At 51.7% G+C, this 20239-nt stretch overlaps 1 long non-coding RNA gene across 1 annotated transcript; it reads left to right on the top strand.

The window, feature by feature from the left end:
* Positions 1–3681: 3681 nt before the first annotated feature.
* Positions 3682–19885, top strand: LOC140409467 (uncharacterized). The gene is made up of 5 exons (XR_011940335.1): positions 3682–3757; positions 7460–7551; positions 15208–16095; positions 18084–18401; positions 19818–19885. It is a non-coding gene; the product is annotated as an uncharacterized lncRNA (long non-coding RNA).
* The last annotated feature ends 354 nt before the right edge of the window (positions 19886–20239 follow it).

Raw genomic sequence — 20239 nt, 5'->3', positions numbered from 1 at the left:
TGATTATTCTTTTGTCTACTATGTACGTACTGTGTACGTTCCCTCGGCTGCAGAAAAGTACTTTTCACTGTACTTCGGTACATGTGACAATAAATCAAATCAAATCAACACTTTGTAATGTAGGACGAAGAGGGGGCCACTCAGCTCCTTCCTTCATCTTGTTCCCTTGTTCAGTCAGATCAAGACCAATCTGTATCTTGACTCTAATTACCAACATTGATTCCGTAACTCTTAATGCCCTTGCCTGACAAAAATCTATCCCAGTTTTGGATTTTTCCATTGACTTCCAGCCTCAGCAGCTTTTCTGTTCTAGACTTCCGCTACCTCTCATGTGACAAAGTGCTTCCTAACATCACTGCTGAATGGCCTCGCTCAGATTTTAAGGTTGTACTTTCTCTCCATCCATCCTATCATTTCCTTTAACTATTTTAAACACCTCAATTAGATAATCCCCTAACTTTCTACATTAAAGAGGGCAGCACGGTGGTGCAGTGGGTTAGCCCTACTGTCTCACGGCGCCGCGGTCCCAGGTTCGACCCCGGCTCTGGATCCGTGTGGAGTTTGCACATTCTCCTCGTGTCTGCGTGGGTTTCGCCCCCACAACACAAAGATGTGCAGGGTAGGTGGATTGGGCACGCTAAATTGCCCCTTAATTGGAAAAAATGAATTGGATACTCAAAATGTTTATTTTTTTAAAACTTTCTATATTAAAGGGAGTGCAAGCTCTGTGAAACTTGTCTTCATAATTGTAACTGGTTTAATCCAGGCATCAATCTGGTGAATCTGTGCTACACGCCATGCAGGGCCAGCATATCCTCCCTGGGGCATAATGTTAATAACTGAATGCAGTGCTCTTGACAGGGTCTAACTAGAGCTTTATTTAACTATAATATAACATCCATCACTTTGTATTCCAGCCGCATGAGATAAAGGCCAACATTCAAAGTTCTAATTAAAAAAAAAAATTTAGAGTACCCAATTATTTTATTTTCAATTAAGGGGCAATTCAGCGTGGCCAATCCACCTAGCCTGCACATCTTTGGGTTGTGGGGGCGATACTCACGCAGACATGGGGAGAATGTGCAAACTCCACACGGACAGTGACCCAGGGCCGGGATTCGAACCCGGGTCCTCAGCGCCGTGAGGCAGTGTGCCACCCTATTCAAATCGCATGAGGAATGTTCAAGTTGTTTTCCCTGGACCCTGACAATCTGGATTTAAGTAGATTCGGTCCTATTTGTGCTTTTGTTACTTTTCCACTGTTTCGTCCTGTTTATCGTCGGCTTGCTGCGAAAGCCGGCGTCAGATGGGCAGTCGATGGCACGGTGGTGATGTGACTGGACTAGCGATCCAGAGGCCCAGGCTAATGCTCTGGGGACACGGTTTCAAATCCCACCACCGGAATCTATCTGTTGTAAAAACCCACCTGGTTCACTAATGGGAAGGAAATCTGCCGTCCTCACTCGGTCTGTCCTACATGTGACTCCAGACCCACAGCAATGTGGTTGATTCTTAACTGCCCGTCTGAAATGGCCCAGCGAGCCACTCAGTTCCAGGACAGTTAGGGGTGGGTGACAACTGCTGACCTTGCTGGTGATGTCCGCATCCTGTAAAATAATTCAAAAAACATCTTCCAGCAACAAATGATTGTGCTTTAATGGAAACATGCCATTGGGGGGATTTCTCTAAAGTAAGGTGATGAATCTGTGCACAAAGTAACATTGGCTGAACAACTGGACTGCAGACTTCCTGGCCCCCAGCACAACCAGCACTACCCAAATAAAGGCAGTTGATGGGGCTTTGCAGTGCTTTCCCACACTATGGGCAGGATTCTCCCGGGGCCGGGCCGGAGAATCGCCACGACCGGTGCGAATTGCGGCACGCCTCCCCGACGCCGGGACGCGATTCTCCGCTCTGGCGCCGCTGTGGTTGGCGCGGCGCCGGTCAAGGGCCGCTCTACGGGGCCCCCCTGCGATTCTCGGCCCGGGATGGGCCGAGTGGCCGTAACAAGAAACCCGAATCCCGCCGGCGCCGTTCTAACCTGGTCTTACCCGGCGGGCCCTCGGCGTTGAAAGGTCCGGGGGCGGCCTGTGGGGGAGGGAGGGGGGATCTGACCCCGGGGGGGAGGGGTGCCTCCGCTGTGGCCTGGCCCGCGATCGGGGCCCACCAATCGGCGGGCCAGCCTCTCGGGCTGGGGGGCCTCCTTTCTTCTGGCACCGGCCCCTGTAGCCCTTCGCCATGTTGCGTCGGGGCCGGCGCGGAGAAGGGAGCCACTGCGCATGTGCGCGTTGGCGCCGGTGCCACTGCGCACGCGCGGACCCCGCAGCGCCCTGTTGACGCCGGGATCGGCAGCTGGAGCGGCGTGGGTCGCTCCAGTGCCGTGCTGGCCCCCTGTAGGGGCCAGAATTACTGATCCTGAGGCCATGTTGACGCCGTCGGGAAACACATCAGCGTTTACGAAGGCGTCAACACTTAGCCTCAGGATCAGACAATCCCGCCCAGTGTGCCTCCTTCATGTTGATGGTGAGGAAGTCTGATACATTTGTGAAATGTGATGTTGCAATAGGCTACAGCATGGAGGTGCAGAGTGTTTAGCTTATAAAGACTTCCATTTCATACTGGAATCATCTTCATTGTGATTTATTGCACAAAGCAGGGATTTTAACCATGTCAAATCAAAAATAAATGGTGGCTATCTTAAACAGGAATCGCAGCAGATTTCTCACCACCCTTTCCCCCCACTCCTTTGAACACACACACAGGACAGAGATCCTCTTCCCTAGTTCTTGGAATGTGATGGAATACTCTCCAGTTGCCTAGATGAGTGCAGCTCCGACAACACTCAAGAAACTCAACACCAACCAGGACAAAGCAGCCCCGCTTGATTGGCACCCCCACCCATAACCTTGAACATTCTCTCCCTCCACCACCAACGCACCAGAGCAGCCGTATGCACCATCTACAAGATGCACTGCAGGAACTCACCAAAGCTCTTTTGACAGCACCTTCCAAACCCAGGACCTCAACCACCCAGAAAGCCAAGGGCGACAGATACACGGGAACACCACCAACTGCAAATTCCTCTTCAAGTCACTCACCACCCTGGCTTGGAAATATATCGGCCGTTCCTTCACTGTCGCTGGGTCAAAATCCTGGAACTCCCTCCCCAACAGCTCTGTGGGTGCACCTATGACAGAAAGATTGCTGCGGTTCAAGGAGGAGACACACCTCCACCTTCTCAAGGGGTAATTAGGGACGGGCAATAAATGCTGGCCTTGCCAGCGATGGCCACGTCCCGTAAAATAATTAATTTGAAATAGTCAGGGTGAACAGGAAACTCAGCTAGTCGCCCTGAGTCCTTGTGGACCACTCTGTGCTTCATGGTCCATGAAGATCTTAGAAAGTGTAGAGCTGAATTTTGAGTACATGGGAATCTAATACTGAGACTCTTAACCTGGGTATTATTAAAATTTCTAAGAGCTGACTTTCCTGTTGAATTCTATTTTTACCCAGTTGGTGTAGGAGTTATTGATTTATGTGCAATTAGGTTATAAATACCTGTACGAGGGAACCTGCAGACTGTCTTTCCCTTGATCATGACTTTGATGCAACCAAGAAAGAAAACATCAGTTTTCCTTAATAACACCTTTGCAGCTTTATTCTTCTCTGTTTGACCGGAGTTATTTCTTTTCCTGTTATTTATTTTTTTGGCTTTCACTGTTGCCTTGTGTCAACAGGAAAAACCACGTACGAGCAGGTAAGAGCAAAGAAAGGTCAAATAGTTGAGCGAGTAGAAGTAATGTACAGATGTACAATTGCATACAACAGCAACCTGCATTCATATAGTGCCTTTAACCCGGTAAAGCATTCCAAGGCGCTTCACAGGAGCGATTATCAAACAAGATTTGACACTGAGCCACTTCAGTGGCTGTTAGGACAAAATCTTCCAGAAAGAGGCTTCAAGGGACATCAGAGGTGGAGAGGCAGCCAGGAGACGTTTAGGATGAGTTCCGGCGCTTCGGGTCCAGGCATCTAAAGGCCTGACCATCAGTGATGGAGCGATTCAAATTGGGGATGCCTAAGACACCAGAATTGGAGGAGTGCAGAAACCCCGGAGATTTGTCAGACTGGAGGAGGTTACAGAGATAGAAAGGGGAGCGAGGCCAAGGAGGAATTTGAAAGCTAGGATGAGGATTTGAAATGGAGGCGTTGCTTAATCAGTGAAGGTCAGCGAGCACAGAGGTGATGGGTGAATGGGGCTTGGTGCAGGTAAGGACGCAGGCACCAGAGATTTGCTTGATCCCCAGTTACGAAGGGTAAAACATGGGAGGTCAACCAGGAATGTATTGGAATAGTCAAGGTTTTAGGAAAAAGGCACGGATGAAGCTTTCATCAGCAGGTGATCTAAGGAAGGATTGGAATTGGGCAATGTTGCAGCGATGGAAATGGGTGGTCTTATTGATGGTGCGGGTATGTGGTTGAACTCCATCTCAGGGTCATATATGACACCAGTTTTGTGAACAGTCTGCCTCAGCCTCACAGATTTGCCATGGAGAGGGATGGTGTCAGTGAGAAGGGAGCAGAATTTGTGCAGGGATCGAAAACAATTGTTTCAGTCTTCCCAATATTCAAATACATTTATTGACAGAGAATATGGCGCTCGTTTGCAGGAGGAATAGTTGAGGAGAGTAGCCGAGATTCGCTTAAGAGGGATCTAGATACATAGAGGAGGGCAAAAAGGAAGGGAGAAAATTCTGCATGATTGACGTGAAGAGGAGATTGAGGAGTAACCCTGAAGCCCAGCTTAGTTATCTGGGGACATGGCTTCAAATCCGCCACGGCAGCCGGCGAAATTTCAGTTCAGTTAATAAATCTGGAATCATAAAGTTATAATTGATTGTTGTAAAAACCCATCTGGTTCACTAATGTCCTTCAGGGAAGGAAATCTGCCGTCCTTACCCGGTCTGGCCTACATGTGACTCCAGACCCACAGCGACGTGATTCACTCTTAACTGCCCGCTGAAATGGCCGAGCGAGACACTCAGTTCCAGGGCAATTAGGGATGGGCAAGATACGCTGCTCCAGCCCACATCCCATAAAATGAGAAATCAGTCTTTTTGCCGCATCTCCACATTGACAACTGTACACAAATGTACCAAAGAAAAACTGTCGAGTCCAACTTCCGAATTAATCAACCTGACCCTTCACCTTAATACTTATTTTCTCAATTTCCACTACTCCTCCCTATTTCCCTTTGCAGATGCAATTCGGGGGCGTGATTCTCCCATGCCATGCCGTAAGGGAGAATCGCCGTTCGCGCCATTTTCTTCCCGCGGCGCCGGTCCCGACGCCGGCAGCTGATTCTCCGAGGAGCGGAGATGGGCCTTGATGGGCCGAGTGGCCGTGTGGACAAAGCAGTGCACCCCCGGTGCCGTTCACCCCTGGTCGCTGCCGGCGGGAACTCTGCGCGTAGGGTCGGGGAGAAGCGCTCCTTCACCGGGTGGGGGGGGGGGGCCTCCGGTGGGGTCTGGCCCGCGATCGGACGCGCCGATCGGCGGGGCAGGCCCCTGAACCCCCACGCCATGTTGGGTCGGGGCCGGCGCGCTGAGTAAGTCCCCCGCGCATTTGCGCGGCCCAGCTGCGCATGGGCGGGTTGGCGCGGCGCCCACTTGGCGCCGGGAAGGGAGGCTGGAACGGCGTGAACCGCTCCAGCGCCTGTGGGGGCCAGAATCGGTAGTGCCCGCTCCCGTTCCGCGTCGTCGTGTTCCACGACCCCGTTCACGGCGGCGCAAACACTCTGTCTCCATTTCGCAGAATCGCGCCCCTCAATTCTGTTTTTATTCTCTTTCTCCCTCTCATCAGATACTATCCGCCCCCTCTTTATATCTCTCTCTGTTCGTGGGATATCTTTCCCCCGCTTTACTCCTGATACACCTTTCGCTGCGCGCTTTGAAACCGCTACAGAGATGTGTCTGATGTAATGGGGAAGCGCCTGATCTTTGTTTGACATCTCCCCAGTTACATGAATGAATCAATGAATGAAAATTGCTTATTGTCACAAGTAGGCTTCAAATGAAGTTACTGTGAAAAGCCCCTAGTCGCCACTTTCCGGCACCTGGCAGTGTGTGGGGGGTAAGAGCCAAAATGCCACGTCCTACTACTTGGACGCAGTTGTTGGAGACTTTGTACATCGCATCGTGTTTTTTTGCCTGTTAATGCTGTCTTGCTATTTTGTTCTTGAATTGACATCTCTCCAAAACAAATGGAAATATAAAAAAAAATGTTATTGCCTTGAAAAAAATGTTACCGCCTGGAGGTTCCCCTCCAAATCGCTCACCATCCTGACTGGGGAACATGTCGGGCAGGGCTCAGCAGACTCAGGTTGAAGTCCGCTGAACGGCGTGTTTAACGGAGTGTTTCTCGGTGGCTACCGCACCAAGAGCAACTCCGCTGCCCAACAACACTTTGTTGTTTCTTTGACCTCGGAGAGCGTCTCCCCGCCGTGTCTGCACTTCGAGGGATTTGGATCAGGGCGCCATTTTGGAAGGTTGCCCCGATCTTTTTCTTCCTCCCCCCCACACTTTCAGGTCCCCAAGCTCTTTTGAACCCCCCCCATCCCCTCAACCTTGCGGGACACCCGGGAACCCCCACTCTGCCCCCCTCCTTAACTGGCAGTGCCACGCTGGCACCAGGGCATCCCGGCTGTGCCCTTGTCAGTACCACTCGGGCACCCTGCCAGGGTAGCTCTGCCAGGTTGTCTGCGTGTCACTGCTGTTGTGCCAAGCTGGCGGTGTCAAGGTGCCCGGATGCCAGGGGGAGAGCCAGGGTTACCTCCCTGCCCTGTCCCTGACCACCCGGGATCACCAGTGGCCTGGGAGACCCCCCTCCACCAAGGTGCCGTTACGACTGGTTCATGTTTGTGTGGACCAGTGCTACACGCCGCCCTGGCGAGGTCTCGCAGCCGGGCACCGGGTGAATCTAGCGCTCGGTATTTAAATGAGCTGTAGGACTCATTTAAATATTCAGACCCGGATCACGCCCAGTGAGGGCGATTTGGGGCTCGTGCACGATTCACCCGTTGTGCTCAGATTCACACCAGGTACAATGGGGGGTCACTGAATCACACCCATCATCCCTCCTTCACTGTCACTGGGTGAAAATCCTGGAATTTCCTCCCAACCAGCACTGTGGGTGTACCTACACCTCAGGGACGGCAGCGGTTCAAGAAGGTGACTCACCACCACCTTCTGAAGGGCAACTAGGGATGGGCAACAAATGCTGGTCTCACCAGCGGCTCCCACATCCCATAAAGGAATTTTTAAAAAAGTAACATTAATTGATCCAGACAAGCCATCAAATTGTAAACAATAACTTTTTGTGCGGAAGTTGAGTTTCTAGTCTGTACTTAAATCTTGCTTGGTTAACAGGACTGTCCAATTTGAATGTTTGTTGTTGACAGTATATTGGTGTGTACAAGTCAAAATCAAGCCCTTTTAGCCGTGGATGTCTGAGGAACTTCAGTCTGATGTTGCTAAGTTCCTTGTCAACAAGGTGAGTTCTTGTTTTTAAAGGAGAGCTTAGCGATTATCAACTTTATTTGTTGATTTTTATTACTTGAATGGATAATACTTTTAAAGGTGGTGGGGGCTCATACTGTATGAGTAATGTACAATCGATTAAAGGGCAGTAATCGTGATCAGAGCAACATTTCAAAACGATGAGCATTGTATGTGTTCTCATGTTTGGTGGTCAGTACATCCTGTGCAGGCTGTCTGCTGGGCAGGTTATTTGTGGGCAAAATATGAACACAAATGTTAAAAACTGGCTTTAAAGTGACGCACAATTTTAATTCCTTAAATTTTATTTTGAACTTAAATTTCTTTAAATGCGCGACGGGCAATGTTCTCCATTCAGAAGGTTTGCAATGCCTTTGTTGTCCTGTAGTATTGCATAGACCCATCAGCAATTGTACTCTGCAAAACATGTTGGGCCAGATTTAATGGCCGGGTTGCGCTGAAGCGAGAGTGCGACGAGACTGTTAGATCGCGGTAGAGGCCAAAAACAAGAACCGCGCCAGGCGCCGATCGGTTTGCGATCTAACCGGCCCGCTCCCGTTGGCAAAATCAGGATCCCGCCGTGGCAAGAAACTAATAATCACCACCCAAGCCCAATCGCCATACAATTCACGGGAGCGGCCCCCTATCTAACGGCCTCCGTGATCTTGCTCGTTATGCGGGCGCCAATTAAAAAATGTGAAGCTTGCAGAAGGGCTGCTCCAGGGACCCGAGGGGGTGAATAGCCATCTTCGCTCACAGGCAAAGTGTCCGGGGGGTAGTGGGGTTGCTGCCTCGGTGCTCGGAGTGGGGGGGGGGGGGGAAAGGTGGGGGTGGTGTTGGGCGAGGGTAGGGAGAGGGTGGGGTGGTATTGGGAGAGGGTGGGAGGGGAAGGGGGAGTGAGCAATGGGGGTACGGAGGGTCGAGGGGAGGAAGACACCGCTGGCTGTCAGTCTGACACCCCCTCCAGTTCCTTACAGATATTACACGGAACGGATGATATCTTAGACCCGCGGAAGCTGCTCTCGCGGTGCTGCTGGCAGGCCAGGCAGCCAGATGCCGAAGAAGGTGGCGGCAACAGTATCGACCGAGACACGAGGCGATGGCCCATGTGCAGGGCCCCGCCCCACACCCTGAGGACCCGGCCGCCCATCAGGCCAGGGAGGGACCCACAGAGGGAGGCCGGTGACGGCCCAAGGTGTACAGGCATCGCTGGTCTTTAAAACAGATGACGGACAACGTGTGCCGCAGGAGTCTCCGCCTCAATATGCGGACGGTGCAACACCTGTGCTAAGTCCTTGTGGACTCGGCACCGCCTGGTGGAGGAGGATACCCGCTCCCGGGGGCTTTAAAGGTTACCACAGCCCTGAACCTCTACGCCGCAGGATCATTCCAGGGCTCGAGCGGAGGATTGTGCAGCATCTCACAAGCTACAGCCCACAGGTACATCCGTGAGGTCACAAATGCCCTATTTATTCGGGCAACGAACTATATAAACTTTGATCTGGACCAAGCCCAACAGGATGCCCGGGCAGCAGGATTCTCTGCCATCGACAGGATGCCCCAAGTCCAGGGGGGTAATAGATGGCACGCATGTCGTCCTGCGCTCACCGGGCCGCGGTTCGTGCATTACATCAACAGGAAGGAGTTCCACTCCCTGAATGTCCAGTTTGTGTGCGACCACCACATGAAGATCATGCATCAGTGTACGCTTCTCAGCGAGTGTGCATGGCAGCTATACGAGAGCTGCACGCAGAGCAGTACTTTTCACTGTATCTCGGTACACATGACAATAAATCTAAATCTATATCCTGGGGCAGTCGGACATTCCCGGCCTCTTTGAGGACCACTCCAGAATGGCCAGTTGGCTCTTGGGGGATGAGGGGTACCTACCGAGGACCTGGCTAATGACGCCAGTATGGAGGCCGAAGACCAATGCGGAGACCCGGTACAACGAGGCCCATGCGGCCACCTGGACTGTCATTGAGCGGTGCATCGGACATCTCAAAATGTTGTTCCAATGCCTTGACCACTCTGGTGGTACACTGCAGTCCACCTCCCAGGGGCCGCCCGCTTTGTGGTGGTCTGCTGCGTCCTCCACAACCTGGCACAGCAGCAGGGTGACATGCTGGAGGTGGAGGGGGAGGAACATGTGGCCATCTCCGAGGAGGAGGAAGAAAAAGAGGCACCAGACCAGGAGGGGCTGGAGGACAAGCCTGGGGAGGACCCGCAGGATGGAGGACAGGCGGCAGTGGCGAGGGTCCGCAAGCCCAGAGGGCCGAGGAGGCCCTCATCCTCGCCCGCCTCACATAGCCTGGTCCAGCATTCACCCGCTCCACCCTTCCTACCCCCCTCCCCTGTGAACTTAATTAATAAATTCAATTGATTAATAGAAAATCTGGAATATAAAAGCTGGTAATGTTATCATGAACCTGTCATCAATTGTTGCAAAATCCCACCTGACCTTTAGGGAAGGAAATCTGCTGCCCTTACCCCGGTCTGGCCTACATGTGACTCCAGACCCACAGCACTGTGGTTGACTCTTAACTTTCCTCTGAAATGGTCTCGCAAGCCACAGTTAAAAAGCAATCAGAGATGGACAACAAATGCTGGCCTTGCCCACATCGCCTGCAAGAATAAAAACAACATATGCATGGTTCGTCACTTCAGGAATCAGCGTCACATCTTTCACATGTGCTACACTTGATTGGCTCAAATCACAGCCAATCAAGGGAGGAGAGAAAGCACTACATTTATATAGCACCTTTATGAGTTTGGGATGCTCCAGAATACCTTTCAGCCAATGAAGTACTCCAATGATATCGTGTAGTATACTTGGTCAAGCAACAAGCAAGAATGGAAGTCACCAATTGTGATACGCCAAAAGCTATAAGTCGTGTAGCAAGTTAGCTATAATTGCCTATTTTATTTAAGATGTGGAGATGCTGGCGTTGGACTGGGGTGAGCACAGTAAGAAGTCTTACAACACCAGGTTAAAATCCAACTGGTTTGTTTCGATGTCAATAGCTTTCGGAGCGCTGCTCCGTTTACCTGAGGAAGGAGCTGGGCTCCGAACGCTAGTGATATGAAACAAACCTGTTGGACTCTAACCTGGGGCGAGATTCTCCGACCCCCGCCGTGTCGGAGAATCGCCGGGGGCTGGCGTGAATCCCGCCCCCGCCGGTTGCCGAAGTCTCCGGCACCGGAGATTTGGCGGGGGTGGGAATCGCGCCGCGCCGGTTGGCGGGCCCCCCCCCGGGCGATTCTCCGGTCTGGATGGGCCGAAGTCCCGCCGCTAAAATGCCTGTCCTGCCGGCGTAGATTAAACCACCTACCTTACCGGCGGGACAAGGCGGCGCGGGCGGGCTCCGGGGTCCTGGGGGGGGCGCAGGGCGATCTGGCCCCGGGGGGTGCCCCCACGGTGACCTGGCCCGTGATCGGGGCCCACCGATCCGCGGGCGGGCCTGTGCCGTGGGGGCACTCTTTCCCTTCCGCCTCCGCCACGGTCTCCACCATGGCGGAGGCAGAAGAGACTCCCTCAACTGCGCATGCGCGGGAATGCCGTCAGCGGCCGCTGACACTCCCATGCATGCGCCGCCCGGAGATGTCATTTCCGCGCCAGCTGGCGGGGCACCAAAGGCCTTTTCCGCCAGCTGGCAGGGTGGAAATTCGGCCGGCGCCGACCTAGCCCCTTAAGGTTGGGGCTCGGCCCCCAAAGATGCGGAGCATTCCGCACCTTTGGTGCGGCGCGATGCCCGACTGATTTGCGCCGTTTTGGGCGGCAGTCGGCGGACATCGCGCCGTTTCCGGAGAATTTCGCCCCTGTGGTGTTGTAAGACTTCTTACTATTTTGTTTAAAGAAAAGGCAAATCACTTAAAATGCGTTTTGAAAATTGCTTTGTTTGCCACTCTGGAATCTGCATCAAGCGAAGAACTGGAAATACAGCACAAAAATCAATAAATAATTCCAAATGTAAAAAAAATATTGGCCGCGATTCACCCCAAAAGTTTCAACATGTCATTTTGGGGGAGTTTGGGTGTGTTTCATGTCGGCCAAATCGGTGAGATTGTGGCCTGTATTGCCTGACTCCCTCGCCGTCTGATTCACCCCACTCATGCGTCCGCTGCTTGCCGCTAACAAGAAGAAGCACTGGAGCCCAACCTGGGGCATTCCACCAAGGAGTCTATGGTGGTCTCCAGTTCTTCAGAATCCCCCCCCACCCCCGGAAAGCAGCAGGTTGTCTCCACCTTCTGATGTGCATCCTGGGGACAAGCCTAGTCGTAGCAGTAGAGTAGACCACGGATGATGAAGAAGATTGCGGAGCACTGAGTGGGCACTGGTGAGGTCACTATTGGTGGCTACTGGGAGATGGGAGTCAGATTTTAGCAGAAACCGAGGAGCCACCAGAGCTTTGCTCACTGCGAGTGATAATCACTCTCCTGCCTTGTATGGTGACATGCACAGTGCCAACACAGGACTATCACCCTGGAGTTAGGTTACACAGACCCTTGGAGCAGGAAGTAGGTGGTAAGGGAGGGGGCGGAGTGATGGAGGGTGGGGAGGGGGGGGGGGGGGGATGTGTTGAGCTGACGGACACAGCTTCGTCCTAGGAGAATCTGGAGATGATGAAGGCCTCCCTGGTCCTCCTGGCATGTTGGACCCTTGCCGGCCACCTGTCCTCCATCCTTGGGCTCATGCTCCACCTCCTCCTCCACCATCTCAGATGTCCTTCCACTGCCTCTTCCTCCAGCATATCGTCCCGCTTCTGTGCCAGATTGCGGAGGGCACAGCAGACCACGACAAAGCGGGAGACCATCCGGGGGATGCACTGTGGGGCCCCACCAGGGTGGTCCGGGCATTGGAACCGCAGCCTGATGCACTGCTCAACGACAGCATGGTTGGCAATGTGGGCCTCATTATATCGGGTCTCCGCCTTGTTCTCCGGCCTCCGCACCGGCGTCCTCAGCCATGACCTCAGTGGGTATCACTTGTCCCCCATGAGCCAACCCGTCATCCTGTCAAAGTCAATATTTTCCCGCTTCTGTAGTAGAAAGATTCAACACACTCGTTAAGACAGAATAACAATCTTTATTTTCGAAAACAACTGCATGCAGTAATGGCTGAAACTTGAAGTCAGAGAGCAGTCAACAAAACTGCTGAGTCTTTCACAAGTTCCGCGCTTTCGCGGAGAATTAGCTCAATATTTAAACATTATCATTATCAAGATTATGTGACAACAGTATGGTCAGGAGTTTGATCGGAAATACAAATGGAAGCATAGGCCAGACCATGTTTGGTCATATCACTCATACCATTAGTTAGTCCTTGGAGGGAACAGTGAAAGGTCAGAATAGATTTGTTTCTTCCTGAACTTATCTTGTTTTAAATTCCTACGGCCCTGGGTTATGACGAGTTAGTTTTATCAGGAGTTGCCGAGGTCCGGTGTTTTGGAATGGCTCGGCCTTCGCTGATCTTTTCAGACTTCAAGTTATGCAGAGTTCGCCTACGGCCATACTAGTCTGAAAATGGTTAGGGCAGCATTCTTTACCTGGGCCTGGGGAGCTGGAATGAGTAGTTTCAGCCTTTCTTGTATTGTCTCAAACCTTTTGACCAGTTTTCCCATTGACCAGTTTTCCCATCATGCCATTACTTAATTCGTACCATATCACAATCCTGGGGAGGTCTTCGCATGGTACCATTCTTGATTTGGGCCTCGCCCGCAATTCCCCCGCCATGCTTGGATTGGCCCCGGGTGCAACACAGTGGAAAAATCAGCCCATTCTTCCATTTATCTCAGTAATAAACAAGAAAACTGATTTACATGTGGCACAGTGGCTAGCACTGCTTCATCAAGCGCCAGGGACCTGATTTCGATTCCAGCCTTGGGTGACTGTGTGGAGTTTGCACGTTCCCCTAGATGTGCAGGTTCGGTGGATTGGCCGTGCTAAATTGACCCTTAGTGTCCAAAGATGTGCAGGTTAGGTCGGGTTGCGAGGATAGGGCGGGGGCGTGGGTCTAGGCTAGGATGCTGTTTCAGAGGGTCAGTGCAGACTCGATGGGCCGAATTACCTTCTTTTGCACTGTCGGGATTCTTTGCATATAGAACACCTGATCACATCCTCACAACTTTTATAGAAGCTTCATAACTGATGAATTATACGAGTATTTTCAGACCTGAGATGAGAGTGACTGTCTTTTGACATCAAAGCAGCATTCGACTGAGTGTGGTACTGTGGAGGCTGAGTAAAACTGAGGTCAATGTGATTGGGTGGTGGACCGTTCCACTGACTGGAGTCATACGTGGCGCAGAGGCAGGTTTTCATGATTTAAAAAAAAATTTAGAGCACCCAATTATTTTTTCCCAATTAAGGGGCTATTCAGCGTGGCCAATCCACCTACCCTGCACATCTTCAGGTTTGTGGGGGTGAGACCCACGCAGACACGGAGAATGTGCAAACTCCACACGGACAGTGACCCGGGGCCGGGATCGAACCTGGGACCTCGGTGCCGTGAGTCATCAGTGCCAACCACTGCGCCACCGAGCCGCCCAGGTTTTTATGATTTTTGGAGGACCATCCTCTTGGCTACAGGAGGTTCCTCAGGGCAGCTTGGACAGATGTGAAAAGTAACATTCATGCCACACATATGCCAGGCAGTGACCGTCCCGCACAAGAGATAATCTATTTCCCTGGACATCCAGCAGCAATATTGTCACCAAATGCCCCACCCAACATCTCGCGGGTGTGGGGTAGGGGAGCGTCAGAATTGGCCAGAACTTCATCTGCACCAGCCATAAATGCCATGGCTATAGCAGGCCTGAGGCCTGTTATTCTTTGGTGAGTGACTCACCTGTACCTCAATACATCTGCACCCCCTCCAGCTTTGGAGTGCGAAGAAATACTTTCCACTTTCAGGGAGAGTGCAGATGCGACCAAACTCAAGGGACTTGACAGGGCAACCAGGACAAAGCAGTTTGTTTGATTAGCCCCCCATCAACTGGGCCTTGGATTTCTGGGGCGAGGAGTGAGGGAATTGCAGAATGGTGTAATGAGGCCTCAGCTGCCACAGGCAGAGTCCAGTGTGAGCAAGTAAATAAGATGTCTCCATAGGGCTTCCAGATTGAGAGCCATTTCACAAGTGCCAAAGTCTTACGAGCAGAAAGCCTTGTTAAAGACAAATCCTCTTGTTTGCTTTGCCGGGTCACCTTTGGCTGAAACAGCACTTGAGGGGTTCAACACCATCAAGCCCCCAAAGCTGGCTGCTGATCTGAAGTGCATCCATCTCCTTAAACCTCCAGCCCCTTCACCACTGGGCTGCTCCGTGACTGCAGTGTGCAGCATCTCATATCCACCGCAGCACTGGCCGAGGGCTGTCCTGAATGCAACTCCAGTCCAACACCAGTGTGTCACCACCTGTCCTCTGAAGAAGCTACTCTGCTGTATTGTGCTGCTGCACTGAACCAGATGTTGAGAAAGGGGACCACTTTTTCAAAGCAGCTAAGGGTGGGCGGGTAATAACGGCCAACCGTGTCCACATCCAGAGAATGGATGAATTAAAACACGAGGCCTCTGCTTTCTCTGCACTGTTATCAAGCTGAATATGAAGAATTACAAATCGACTTTATAACTTGTCTTTTCACTGTTTTCATTGCAGTCGTGTGAAGTCGAAGAAGTCCCAAAAAATAAATCATCTCCAGGAACATATCCCGTTGTCCGTTGTATCTCCGATCACTGCTCGTACCACAGGCTGTGCCCTCTTAACAAACAACTCTGCGACGAGACACTCCTCTGCTTTGGACATCACAACTCCTCCCTGGTCTGTAATCACCCTGGCTAGCCCCCACTGGGTAGCCTCCCTGACTAGCTCCTCCCGCATTACTGGCCTGCCCAATTCCTCCCCGAGCCCCTGCTCGGTCCCTGTGCCAATGGACCCACCTTCTGTAATTCCACTGAAAGCCTCTTCCCCTGAAACTGCCCCGAGGTCCTATTCGCTTGTGACTGCCCTGCCAGCCACCCCCTCTGGAAATGCACTGACCACCTCCTCCGCTACATCTTCCCTGACCAATCGCACTGTTCTGATCGCTATGACTGAGCCTCTAACCGTAACTACTCTGCCTGTGCCATCTGTTGTCATTACTCTGAGCAGCCCTCCTCCTGTGACTGTCCACACTCTACCCTCTGATATATTTCCCCGTACCTGTCCAAAGCTGTCAATACCCAGCCTCGCCCTAACTGTTCAGAGTAGCTCCATTGCTGTAACTGCTCCTACTTGATACCAGTCATTTACCCTTCCTATTAATATCATTCCCATTACATTTGTTCCCTGAATAGCAGCAAAGGCCAAGAGAAAAGTCACTTACCTAACATGACAGTAGAAATATTCCAGACAGCCCTGACATCTTGAAATAGGGTCAGCTCAGACTTGCACAGCGTTTTAACTGGAGAAGGTGTTCCCAAGATATTACACAGACACCAGGAGGACGGACATGGAGCCAAAGGAGGAATGATCCAGGAGTGTTTGTTCAAAATCCTGGTCAGAAAGGTGGGCTTTAAGGAGGATGCGGAGAACAGCGGGCAGCACGGTAGCACAGTGGTTAGCACAATTGCTTCACAGCTCCAGGGTCCCAGGTTCCATTCCCGGCTTGGGTCACTGTCTGTGCGGAGTCTGCACGTTCTCCCCGTGTGCGTGGGTTTCCTCCAGGTGCTCCGGTTTCCTCCCACAGTCCAGGTTAGGTGGATTGGCCGTGATAAATTGCCCTTAGTGTCCAGAATTGCCCTTAGTGTTGGGTGGGGTTACTGGGTTATGGGGATAGGGTGAAGATGTGGGCCTGGGTAGGGTGCTCTTTCCAAGAGCCGGTGCAGACTCGATGGGCTGAATGGCCTCCTTCTGTACTATAAATTCTATGATTCTATGAACGCTTCGGCTACAGAGGGATTTTAAATGGGACTGGGTTAGCAGGAAGCAGGGGCGAAATTCTCCAGTATCGGCGCGATGTCTGCCGACCGGCGCCAAAAACGGCGCTAATCAGTCCGGCATCGCGCGCCCCAAAGGTGCGGAATCCTCCGCATCTTGGGAGGCTGAGCCCTAACCTTGAGGGGTCAGGCCCGCGCCGGACTGATTTCCGCCCCGCCAGCTGGCGGAAAAGGCCTTTGGTGCCCCGCCAGCTGGCGCGGAAATGACATTGCCGGGCGGCGCATGCGCGGGAGCGTCAGCGGCCGCTCCCGGCATCCCCACGCATGCGCTGTGGAGGGAGTCTCTTCCGCCTCCGCCATGGTGGAGACCGTGGTGAAGGCGGAAGGAAAAGAGTGCCCCCACGGCACAGGCCCGCCCGCGGATCGGTGGGCCCCGATCGCGGGCCAGGCCACCATGGGGGCACCCCCCGGGGCCAGATCGCCCCGCACCCCCCCCAGGACCCCGGAGCCCGCCCGCGCCGCCTTGTCCCGCCGGTAAGAGAGGTGGTTTAATCCACGCCGGCGGGACAGGCATTCTAGCAGCGGGATTTCGGCCCATTCGGGCCGGAGAATCGCGCGGGGGGGGGGGGGGGGCACGCCAACCGGCGCGGCGCGATTCCCGCCCCCCGCCGAATCTCTGGTGCCGGAGAATTCGGCAACCGGCGGGGCCGGGATTCACGCCAGCCCCCGGCGATTCTCCGACCCGGCGGGGGGTCGGAGAATCTCGCCCCAGATGTTCTGTTCCAACTGGGCCTCAACCCCTCCATTGCTGTATTCAAATGGTACCTTCTGCTGACCCTTTCTTGCCCCTTTTTATCGACAGGGCACAGGCATCGAGGATTGATGGGTGCCAAATGATAGCAGCCACATTAAAGTAGTAAAAATCACACGGTGCCACACAGGAGAATTATCAAACTAAATTTGACACAAATCAAGATGTCATGAGAGGTAACCAAGGGAAGGAGAGGCGGAAAGGTTTAGGGGGAAAAATTGCAAAGCTTTAGGCCCCGGTAGAATCCCTGCAGTGCAGAAGGAGGCCATTCAGCCCATCGAGTCTGCACCGACCCTTCGAAAGAGCACTCCTCACATGTCCACTCACCCATCCACCCCGCCCTATCCTCATAACCGAACCTGCACATCCCTGGTAGCTGAAGACACGGCCACCGACTGTGGGGCTTTGGAAATTGGCGATGCTCATAGAAGCCAGAAACACAGAGATCGTAATTACTTACTGGGCCAAAAAGGAGATTTGTGCCACAGCTTTGAGGCCGCTTAAGACCCTGCTACGGAGGGCGGCACGGTGGCGCTGTGGTTAGCACTGCTGCCCCATGGTGCCGAGGACCGGGTTCGATCCCAGCCCCGGGTCACTGCCCGTGTGGAGTTTGCACATTGTCCCCATGTTTGCGTGGGTCTCACCCCCACAACCCAAAGATGTGCAGGCTAGGTGGATTGGCCACGCTAAATTGCCCCTTAATTGGAGAAAAAAAAGACCATGCTACGGTAATAATACTTTAGATTTCTTTTGTTACTTAGCTTTTAATGCTTCTCAGCGCTAATTGCTTTTTGATTTGTTTGCAGCACTATTACGGACACCAGCCTGCTTCCCAATGGCAATACCTTTACAAAGAACTAAGATAGAGATCAAGAGGGCTGCTGGAAAGATACCGTATGGGTTAAGCTGCATACGTAGAGCCCATTGTCAGTGTGCCCAGTACCCTCACTCGCTTATTCGCCAAATGGAGGCCTGAATATCTCTGTAGAAGAGTTGGCATTGGCTCTGAAGATAGGTCGTGACAGTAGGTTTGATGCACAGACCTGGATGAAGATCTAGCTTAACGGCCTTGCAATTCGCCGCATTTTACACATTGTGTGATACTCCACTGAGGAAAGTTTGCTGTGAGTGATCATTCAGTAGCGAGAGATCTGATTGGCCACACCGGCTGACACTAATGATCTGATTGGCCACATCCCGGTTGTCACCTAATGATCTGATTGGCTATATACGGTTATCACTCATCATTTGTGTACCTACTAGCACTGGCTGCGGTCAGTGTCTACATTGGGTCGGCAGAGAGCCAGATGTCGGGCTGTGCCTATGTTTGCCGATGGCGGATATCACAAGGCAGCAGCAAGGTTAGAGGCTGAACTGCTCAACTGTGGCCTCAAGCCTTCCCTTGAGAGTTGCTTTTCCCTTTGTTATTTTTTGTCTACCAGTCTGCCTTGGCAATGGCTGGTAAGGGATTGCAATGCCCTGTTGTCCCTGGCACATTTTTTGTCAATCCATTTTTCTTCATTCACTCAATGATAATACAGGTACAAAACTGTGCTTGTGCCAGCTTTTAGAAAGAGCCATTGGTCCCAATCTCCGCTCTCGCCCCATCATCCTGCAAATATTCATTTTCAGGTATTCGTCCAATCCCTTTTTGAAAGTTACCATGGAATCTGGTTCCACTGCCCCTTCAGGCGGTAGATATTGGTGTCCTTTTCTGTTAACGAACAAAGAACAAAGAACAATACAGCACAGGAACAGACCCTTCGGCCCTCCAAGCCTGTACCAGTCAATATACCAACCTTGGCCAACTTCCTTGTGCCGTATCCCTCTATACCCATCCTATCCATGTGTTTGTCAAGATGCCTTTTGAACACCGTTAATGTATCTGCTCCCACAACCTCCCCTGGGAACGCGTTCCAGGCACTCACCACCCTCTGTGTAAAAAACCTGCCTCGCACATCCCCTCTAAACTTTGCCCCTTTCAGCACATTTTTGAGCACCAGGGAATCTTTATAAAGAATGACTTTGATGCTGTCAACGTTGCAGCAATGTGAGGCCGACGTCTTGGCCTTTGCCTCCCTAGTAGCCCAGAGACGGATTTTCTTCATGTGGAGGGACTCGAAGCCCCCGAGTGTAGAGACTTGGGTTAGTGACATGGCTGGCTTTCTCAGCCTCGAGAAAATAAAGTTTGCCTTAAGAGGGTGTACGCTAGGGTTCCCTCGGAGGTGGCAGCCGTTCGTCGACTTTCTCGGGGAAAATTTAAATGTCAGCAGCAGCAGCAATCCGTAGAGGGGGGTGAGTGCTTCATTGGGATGGTGTGGGAAGACTGAATCGCGTGGGGTAATGTCTATTTAATTGTTGTTGTATATTCTCTTTTTGCACTATGTTAATGTTCACTCTAGTTTGTTTTGTTATTATTGTTACTACTGTTTTATTATGAAAAATTTTGCAAAACCTTAATAAAAATACTTTTTAAAAAAACATTGCAGCAATGTGTACTGTAGAAACTCAGCTGAATTTCTACTTGTTTTCTTCCACAGGAATCCTGGAAACCACTGGCCTGGCGTGCAATCCGAAATGTAGTTTATAAAAGTATAGATGACTCAGAATTTTAATATAAATGTTCAAGGAGCTGACTCTATTCTGTTACAAAGTTTGCTTCATGTTTACACAAGAACATTTCTGGTTTAATTAAAGCCATGTATTTATCTATAACCAGATTTTCTGCATTGTCTTTTGAAGGGGGCAATTTTCTTTTTGGATTTAGATTTGGATTTATTGTCACGTGTACTGAGGCACAGTGAAAAGTATTGTTCAGCCTGCAGTCCAGACAGATCGCTCCATACATGAAAACATAGGACATACGATAAATACACAATGTAAATACACAGACACAGACTTCGGGTGAAGCATACGGAGTGTAGTACTACTCAGTAGAGAAGATGTGTGAAGAGATCAGTTC

This window comes from Scyliorhinus torazame, chromosome 3 (genome assembly GCF_047496885.1).
Source record: "Scyliorhinus torazame isolate Kashiwa2021f chromosome 3, sScyTor2.1, whole genome shotgun sequence".
Classification (NCBI taxonomy): Eukaryota; Metazoa; Chordata; class Chondrichthyes; order Carcharhiniformes; family Scyliorhinidae; genus Scyliorhinus; species Scyliorhinus torazame.
Note: the sequence above shows the minus strand (reverse complement) of the source record. Positions and strands in the feature narration are given on the sequence as shown.